General features: G+C 33.3%; 1 pseudogene; it reads left to right on the plus strand.

The window, feature by feature from the left end:
* Window positions 1-204: 204 nt before the first annotated feature.
* On the plus strand, window positions 205-2,653 carry LOC143603135 (protein FAR1-RELATED SEQUENCE 5-like; annotated as a pseudogene).
* Window positions 2,654-8,685: the final 6,032 nt, after the last annotated feature.

The raw sequence follows: 8,685 nt of genomic DNA on the forward strand, positions 1-8,685 counted from the left end.
GAGAATGCCTTTAACAACCAAACATCCTTAGGCCAAACAGATGTGGTATCTCCTGTTTTCATAGAACCAACAACTCTTCAAGAAGAGGATGCTTATTATGTTTATTATTCTCCTAATGGGTCGAAGTTTTGGTGTCCAAAGACTGATAACAATTTAAAACCTTTTGAAGGCACTATTTTTAAATCATGGGAAGATGTTGTTACTATGTATTATAAGTATGCTGCAGAATCTGGTTTTTTGGTCCGCAAAGGGCAGACTAAGAAATAGAAAGGATTCGTTACACACAAGTATTTGAGGTGTAATAAGTACGGTACCCCCCAAAGCAAACGTTCCTTTGATTCCATGTCTGAACCGTCAATGTATGTTTGGCAAAAGACATTTACCGTAACTGATTGCAAGGCTCACGCAGGTGTTTCATTTTGTCGTGAAACATGTAACTTTATTTTATCTAAGTTTGTAGAAGATCACAATCATTATCTTGTTGACACTATTAACCGTGACTTGACTAAGATATCTAGAAAGCTTTCATTCTCAACCAAAAAAATTATCCACCAGATGAGTTTAAATAGAATTGGTCCTACTGTTGCTCATCGTTTACTTGTCTCAATAAAGGGTGGTTATCATAACGTTAGAGGTACACCTATTGATTTCAAGAACTTTTATAATGGAATGAGGATTTTCATAGGTGATAGGGATTCACAGTTAGTTATTGACCGGTTGAAAGATCGTTATGAGTGTTGCCCCGAATTCTTTTTTGATTTTACAATTGAAAATGGCAAGTTAAGATCTATCTTTTGGGCTGTTGAGATATCCAAATTGAATTATAAAGCTTTTGGTCACGTTTTGGCTTTTGATGCCACCTATCAGACTAATAGGTCAGTCATTTGATTTCACGTTTCGTTTTTTCACTTATCTTATGTACCTTAATCATTAAAACATATGTTTTAAGTGTTAACAAATTTTACTTTTCCAGGTATAAAATGATATTTGTTCCCTTTACTGGAGTAGATCACCACAAAAAATGTGTTACTTTTGGAGCTGCCTTGATCAGTAGTGAGACTATTGACTATTACCAATGGTTGATTCAATCATTTCTTAATTGTTATGGCCAACAGCCCAAGCTAGTTTTAAGTGATCAGGATCCTTCTATGTGGCAAACAATAGTTCAGGTATTTTCTGAGTCACGTCATACGCTTTGCATGTGGCACACAATGAAGAAATTTCCGGCCAAGGTTATTATCTTCAATTTGAGCGTTGACTTTTTTTGTTGATATCTGTGTTTTGTCTTTTTGATATGTTTTTGTTTCTTTTTTACATTAGGTATCTGATGATGTTATTCAGAATACTAACGTTCGTTCGAGAATACATCGTTTGGTTTGGAATATGTTTATCATCCCTGATACATTTGAGTCCAGATGACACTATCTTATTGAGAAGTTTGGTTTACAAGACAACGAGTGGTTGACTGATATGTTTGAGATCTATGATCGTTGGGTTCTTGCTTATTTTTGAGAGATCCTTTTTTGTTGTTTGATGAAGACTACATCTCGTGTGAAAGCTCTAATGCAACATTTAAAGTCAACTCAACTAGCGCTAACACTCTTGTCCAATTTATGCTGTCTTTGGAGTCTAGACTATACAGTCAACGTTACTCTCAAAGAAGTTGTGAGTACAAGACTTCATCTGTTTCATTTAAAAGTACTACTGGTGAGAAAATAGAGAAACATGCATTTGAGTTGTACACTCAAACCATATTTAATGAAGTTAGAAAGGAGATAATGAAATGGAAGTATTGTTGTTATGTTACAAATACTGAATCTGTTGATGCTCATGTTTTATATTTCGTGACACACTTGGACAAAAGAAAGAACATAACCAACGTTTTCTAGTACGTTAAGGATCAAGTTTGGTCACTTTAACATAATTTTTGTTGTTAACATATGTTATACGTTTACCTCAAAACATATGTTATAAGTGAAGTCTACGTTAACATATGTTATAATCATACATTTTATTTTTATCCTACAGGTTAACTTTGATCCTGCTAACAACTCGGCCTCTTGTTCTTGTATGGGATTCACTCGTATTGGTTTTTTATGCCGCCATGTGTTTTGTGTTATAGGTTAAAAAAGTTGACAAGATCCCCTTGAAGTATGTAAGTGATAGGTGGAAACGGGATGTTCTACCTAGAAGTGTTTTCTCACTTTCAAATCGTTTTAGTGTGGATTCCAATCCTCAAAGTGTTTTACGTTTTGAGGTTTTGGAGATGGTAAGTCAGTGTGTTGGCATGTTGAGGGTTGACTTTGAAGGTCTAAACTCTTTAGCTATGAAGATAAAAGAATTAAAATCTTTCTTCTTTGAAAAAAGTTTAAGAAATGCGGATGCCGTAGATGACAACGAATCTGTTTTTGAAGAAATTATTGGCAATGTCAACGAAGGTGATGATTTTATTGAGAATCCAGATGTTGTTCGGACAAAAGGATGTGGCAAGGTTCGTCGAGTGATGGGTGAGTCGGAGAAAATTGTCGAGAAGGCAGGTAAAGTCGCAAGGTTATGTCGTACTTGTGGTGAGTATGTTCATCATGATTCTCGTAATTATCCTTTAATCCCAAGAACAAGAAGAAAACGTCTTGGCAGAGCCAGAAACCAGTGACAATGTTTAGGTAGTTCATGGTGGGGTTAATAAATAAATTTCTTAGGAAGGCATGTTAGGTTTTGATTCTTATTTTGTTATAATTTTTAGCATGCTCTTTCTTAATTACTACATAGGGATCATATATGACATTGCAAGTTTGTTTAATGGTTATTTTATTTTATTTTTTTTTGTTTTTTTCAACTTCCTTTTTTGTTACGTTTTCTTTTTTAATAAATTTATTTCTCTAACCTTTGGGACTTAACTACCATTTGACCTTTGGACTTACATTTACCACCATATTTATTAACACATCAAATCTTCATCTAACCTCCTTCATCTTTTCATCATATAAAGGAGATGGAGATACTTGAACTCATGTTTTCTACAATATCCCCTTTTCCAATATTTATCATGTCTGCACCTCGACGTAGATTAGTTCCTCTTTCTAAGATTAAAATAGAGTCGTCTTCCAGAATTTACTTTAAACCTGTGATCAAAAGAGAGAACCTACCTTCCTACAAAATTCACCCAAATTTCGTTGAACCTAAAGTTGAAGAGTTTAAGTACAAAACCCCGAAGGTTGAGAGGCCCAAAGTTGAGCAAAGTTGCATAAGAAATTCAAGTCCCTGCGGTCAACATCATGATGACGAATGGATGTTTTAATATGATTTTGACAATCTCCTCCCTAACATCACCACTCTGTTTCCATACCCGACACCGTCTTTTGACTTCTGTCACTGTTGCAAACATTTCTACTTTGTTCGTTAGTTCGTGACACCCTCAGTTTAGATGGTTGAAACTATCTAACTTTATGTACTCTATGTTGGGCATTTTTAGTTTTTTTAAATGTATTACGTGGTCCGTAATGAATTTCCCAATGTATGTTTACTATGTTGTACTTTTTGTTCATTCTCCTATGTTTAGATTGTATCTTGTTTTTTAATTGTAGTACTATTATTGGGGAATGTGTCAAGGCCCCATCAATTAATTGATCTATCTACTTTTCCCTCATACCATATTCTCTTGCATTTACTTTCTTTTTTTATTATAACATTTTTATTCTCCACCCACTGAGTTTGAGTTGTTGTTAAATACCCATCCAAAAAGCACATTCCAAAAAACACATTCTATACGGCTGCCATCAAAAAGCACATTCCAAAACTCAGACTCGACAATATGTATGTTTGCTACTGCCATAAGGTTGCCACCTTACGTACGTCTTGGACCGATTTGAATCCTGTTTGAAGTTTTTATTCATGTCCTCATTTGGTATACTATGTCTTTTGTCTGCATAATTATGTAAAACACACTATATTTGTATTTTTTTATTTTTTGTTTTTGTTTTTTTAAACTGCAGGAAAACAAGTGGGTTATTTTGTTTGACTAGATCAGCCTATGTGTGACCGTTCAAAGCAAATCATCCCTGGGTTGTTGAATCAAAAAACAAGTTTGAAGATGATGTCAAAGTTTTGCGACGTCAAACACGCAAAAGGGACATTCTTATTGTTGTTTTAACTTTATTTTTGTTGTTTTTGTTTCTCTTATTTTTAGCTTAGTTTTAGTTTGGTTGGGATACTTACATAGTTTACTCTTTCAAAAGAACTTTACTATAATGACTAGTCTGTTCCCTCGTTAACTGATGTTATGTTAAAGTTAAGTTTCCTGGTGAACGTGCATCGTACATGCGTATTGTTGTCTTGTTATCTTATCCTAGTTTAGTAGGTTATCTTTACTTGATATGTCTTATCCTACGTAGGAGAGCTGTTTACATAGTACTTTTGTATATTCACGAGGTAAATGTGACCCTACAAGGAATACCAACTTGAAAATAATATTATCTAACTTCCAAAAGTACAAGATAGTAAAATATGCTTTAAAAATATACTTTTTTTTAACATTAGGTGTTGTTTTTTTAACATTTATATACGAAGACATGTAATAAGAAAGAATCTCGTAATACTAAAAAGTCTTTTCCTTTTTTTTAGGTTATTTTGGAATTATATTTTTTAGATATTTTTTTTGAAATGTAAGCTGTTAGTATACATTCATCTTTATTTAAAATTTAATGAAACTACACTTTAATTTAACTTACTATAAAAAGGGATCCCATATAAATACACCTTTAACTTAACAACTACTTACTACAACTTTCGTTGGAAGTCCTATTACTTTTAGATGATTTTTTTTTGTTTTAAACTCGAGCATGCCACGTTAGGTAGAAAGATTTAACATATGTTATGTAACAATGAAAATATTTTGTAACATGGATAACATATGTTATGTTCTAATTAAAAACATATGTTACGTTGGATAACATATGTTTTATTATATCTAAAAACATATGTTAACATAGATATCACACAATACAATGGGTTTCCCATATATTATGTAAAAATACTTAACATATTGTATATATAAAGTCTTTTTCACGATCAAAGTGTATCCAATCAAACTAGTTTTTTCAATATCACATATTTTTAGGTAAGATTTTCTGTTATCATTTTGGTGACACCTCTATTTGGCATAACCTATGAGTTCATTTTCTCTTGATAAATAAAAATATCGTTTGGTCAACCTACCATACCTTTTGGTTATTCATCACGTGTTCAACTAACTACTTTTGTACCACTTATCGTGTTTAATAAAGTAAGTTTATCCCCCCCCCCACATTTGTATGACTGTTTGTTTCCTGTTCCACGTGTTCAACCAACTACAGTACCCCTACCCAAGTGTCACATCTAGTATTTTTGTACTGTACGCTACAGGGAGCCACCTAATATCTATTTCCAAAGGCACTTTTTATCCACAATTTACATATTAAACCATAAGATAAAAACATAAGGGGCCCACAGTTACTACCTATCATAGTCTCCACCGTCATATACTAAAACACAAAATACACCACAAAAACAGACGTCACATCCGTAACGTCTTTGCCCCAACCATTTACCCCACTTAAATCATGTTCAGAGACCATAGTACCCTACCCCACACTTAATTAAAGTTTTACAAAAAAAATGTACAAGTTTAATCAAAAGCATACTGAAGTCATGAGATCTTTTCACTTACCTCCTGCCTCCATCCAAACTTATTTCTTCAGAGTGTTTAAGTCAGACAAAAGAATTTTTGATAATAATTTTTTCCTTAAACTTTTAAGCTAACTTTTTTTCTTCATGCATTGTCTGGCAAACCCAGCTTCAAATTTTTCTCCCTCTCCCATGAAAGTCTCCATATGCCTCATCAACATCACTCCACCTTCTGTCGTGTGGTTTGTGATTGTCCACTTTACTTGAATTCTTTCAATCTTACTCCCCTTTATCTCCTGACTTTTTGGATGATTCAATGACTCCAAATATCTCACAAACATGTCCTTCTAGAAAACCGTTAATAAATTAGTTAACATATTTACAATTTTTTGTTTAATTTTAACTAAATTAATTATCATCTTTTTTTTAATTAACTAGATTCTTACCAGTTTGTACGTGGTGTCTTTTATTTCGAACACATCATTGTCCCGTATTGTTGCCAACGGAAACATATTTGGGAAATGGTCAATTGTGAAAATTGACGGCTTCTTAAGATTGAACACCACCACAAAATACTCATCGTGTTCCATGACTGGGAAATAGACCAAGTCTATGTTTTTAAAACTACATATACTCAGGTCTGACCTCATTGAAATGTACATGTTTTGGGCGAACTTTGCTTCTCTCACATTCTTGTCCGATTCCACTGTTCCTATCAACCCCTCATCCAGTTTTCATATCAGTAAGTATTGTTTAGAATTATAAAATTAACAAATATGGAATAAATACCTTAAAACAATTACACACTTACCATCACCTCTATGTTTAGGAAGTATCTTCTCGGTGTTTTTTGTGTATGGAAAGTTATGTTCTCATTCAATACTGCCGACCACAAGTTTAAAACCTTCTTGTCTATCCTCTGCTCGTAGTTCAAACTCGTAATCACCTCCACAATCGCTTTCAGCCCGTGACTCGTTGAGAATATTATTTTACTGCATGTTAATACCTTTTTTTGGTACTTATGTTTTTTCAACTTATAATTAAAAACCACATTTTAATACTGCACTTACTTCGACGATAGGCCACTAATTTTCTATCCCCATTTTCTGTAATTCATTAACATTGGAGTTAGTAAAACGGACACCACAATAACCCGCTCATTATTTTGTAGTAACTTACCTATTTGTTTCTTCACTATTTCCGTCCTCAACCATCACGTAGTCTCATATTCTATCTTCCAAACTCGTTGTCTTGCTTTCAATATCCAACGCCCCACTCATTGTTGACATTTTTTCAGCTTTCCCTCCAACTCCCACTACCTTCAATTTCGTCTTCTTTTTCTCCATTTAAGAAATAACTCCGCTCGGATCTATTCCCCTTTTCATCGGCTCAACTACATATAGCACACATTTGTCAACAATATATAAAGTATGTTTTCCTTAAAAAATAACTTATGAAAATGATTTTTTTTAAGTTTTTTTTATAACTGTTTTTTTAATACCTCTCCTTTGATCATCTTTGACTGGTTGATGTGATGAGCTTCTTACATCAACATTTTTCTTTCTCGGTGTGGCTATCAGACATATACAATACCAAAATGAGGTTGTTTATACACTTTTCATTTTCCTATTGACAGTAAAAAGACATTTGAAACATATGCACTTTGTTTTTAATACCTTTTGTTTGTTCCTCTATTACTTTGTTTTTCGGCGACGATGTTTGTACATCCACAATTTTTTTGTCTTTTTTGGTGTGTCTACGAGAATTGAAAGAAATAGTTACTATCAGAGTTTACATTTATTCATTACTACAATATATTTTTGAATACCTGTCGTGTCATCCTCTTTTTCTTTTTGAGCTGAATAATTCCCGGATCATTAGTTTTCTTGGTCTTTTTTGGTGTTGCTGCAACACATAAAGAACATATCATATATGTTGGTAATATCTTTTTAATTTACACTTTTTACGAAATCAGTAAGTAATAAATAATTCTAATTTATTATCAACTTGTGAAACCCCTAGACTGAAAGACGGTGCACTGGTTTCAAAATCTTCATTATCTACAACATCCAAATACATATAACTTGAAACTGTAAATGTAACCAACAACTATTTACGTTTTGGTCTTACCTACTGTCTTTGGTTTAATGACATCTTCCCTTTTTGTTCTTCCTTCGTTACCTCGTTGTGGGTCTTCGGTTTCATCCTCCGGCAACCTATCATCATCATCCCTAGTACTCTCATCTTGTGTTGCTTTATCATCCCCATTGGCATCCAAATCTTCCACTTCCATTTTGTCCACATCATTTTTTCCACCTGTCACAAATTTTTCATACATAGGACACATCATGTTCTCCTACACATGTATTTGCGACCTTAAATTTTTTATGATTTAATACAAATGACTACTTACTTTCATCTTCTGATTTCTCAAAGCTATTCATCTCGTCTATGTTTTCGTCTTCACTCAAACCAATTTCTTCGTCTTCTTTTTCAACGTGTACATCATCTTTGCTCTTTGTGTCTTCCAATTCTGCTAACATTTTTTTTCAATTTGTTTATTGTTTTGTTTTCACGAACCACCGCCACTGACATTATCCTCGTCTTGGTCATTGTCTAAGCTTACTTCTGTTGCGTCTCCTAGATTTTCCTCTTCTTGGACATCTGTTTCCACCCCATAATACTCTTTTTATCATTCAAATGTTTTCAAAAACAATATTAATATTGATTTATAAGCGAATAAATTATTTTTGTAATATCTTACCTTCACAATTTAGGTCATCAAAAACATTATTAAATAACTTACCAGTAACATCTTCGTCACCATTTGTTCCTTCAACTACCTTTATCATTAATGCACTTCTGTAATGGCTACAAAGTTCTTCAAACTCCTCCGACTGCATGTTCTTTTTTACTAGTTTTCTTAACATTTTATCCATTTGTTTCTTTGCACTCTCAAACTCTTCAAGATATTCTTTTGCTTCATTCACCTTAGCCTTTGTTACAAGAAAAACATAATACAAA

This window comes from Bidens hawaiensis, unplaced genomic scaffold (assembly GCF_021521415.1).
Source record: "Bidens hawaiensis isolate Kalapana, Puna unplaced genomic scaffold, B.hawaiensis_p1.1 tig00060857_1, whole genome shotgun sequence".
Taxonomy (NCBI): Eukaryota; Viridiplantae; Streptophyta; class Magnoliopsida; order Asterales; family Asteraceae; genus Bidens; species Bidens hawaiensis.